Genomic DNA, 1,614 nt, shown 5'->3' on the forward strand with positions numbered 1-1,614 from the left:
AGAGGATAGGATAGGATAGAGGATAGGATAGGATAGAGGATAGGATAGGATAGAGGATAGGATAGGATAGAGGATAGGATAGGATAGAGGATAGGATAGGATAGAGGATAGAGGATAGGATAGAGGATAGGATAGGATAGTGGATAGGATTGGATTGAGGAGAGGATAGGATAGAGGATAGAATAGGATAGAGGGTAGGATAGCATAGAGGATAGGATAGGATGGAGGATAGGATAGGATTGAGGATAGGATAGAGGATTGGATAGGATAGAGTATAGGATAGTATAGAGGATAGGATATGATACAGGATAGGATAGGATTGAGGATAGGATAGGATAGAGAATAGGATAGGATACATGGTATAATAGGGTAGCTGATCGGATAGGATAGAGGATTGGATAGGGGATTGGATAGGATAGAGGATAGGATAGGATAGAGCATACGATAGAGGATAGGCTAGGATAGAGGATAGGATAGGATAGAGGAGAGGACAGGATAGAGGATAGGATAAAATAGAAGATAGGATAGAATAGAGGACATGATAGGATAGAGGATAGGATACGATAGAGGATAGGATTGGATTGAGGATACGATAGGATAGAGGATAGGATTGGATTGAGGATAGGATAGAGGATAGAATACGATAGAGGATAGGATAGGATAGAGGAGAGGATAGGGTAGAGGAGAGGATAGGATAAGGTAGAGGATAAGATAGGATAGTGGATAGGATAAGATAGAGGATAGGATGGAATAGAGGACAGGATAGGATAGAGGATAGGATAGAGGATAGGATACGATAGAGGATAGGATAGGATAGAGTATAGGATTGGATTGAGGATAGGATTGGATAGAGGATAGAATAGGATAGAGGATAGGATAGCATAGAGGATAGGATAGGATTGAGGATAGGATAGGATTGAGGATAGGATAGAGGATAGGATAGGATGGAGCATACGATAGAGGATAGGATAGGATAGAATATAGGATTGGATTGAGGATAGGATAGGATAGAGGATAGGATAGGATTGAGGATAGGATAGGATAGTGGATAGAATAGGATAGAGCATATGATAGAGGATAGGATAGGATAGGATGGGATAGTGGATAGAATAGGATAGAGCATACGATAGAGGATAGGATAGGATAGGATAGGATAGGATAGAGAATAGGATAGGATACATGGTATTATAGGGTAGAGGATAGGATAGGATAGAGGATTGAATAGTGGATTGGATAGGATAGAGGATAGGATAGGATAGAGGATAGGATAGAGGATTGGATAAGATAGAGGATAGGATACGATAGAGGATAGGATAGGATAGAGGATAGGATTGGATAGATGATAGATAGGATAGAGGATAGAATAGGATAGAGGATAGGATAGCATAGAGGATAGGATAGGATAGAGGATAGGATAGGATTGAGGATAGGATAGAGGATTGGATAGGATAGAAGATAGGATACGATAGAGGATAGGATATGATAGATGATAGGATTGGATTGAGGATAGATAGGATAGAGGATAGAATAGGATAGAGGATAGGATACGATAGAGGATAAGATATGATAGAGGATAGGATAGGATTGACAATAGGATAGGATAGTTGATAGGAT

The sequence above is a fragment of the Halictus rubicundus genome, unplaced genomic scaffold (genome assembly GCF_050948215.1).
Source record: "Halictus rubicundus isolate RS-2024b unplaced genomic scaffold, iyHalRubi1_principal scaffold0250, whole genome shotgun sequence".
Lineage (NCBI taxonomy): Eukaryota > Metazoa > Arthropoda > Insecta > Hymenoptera > Halictidae > Halictus > Halictus rubicundus.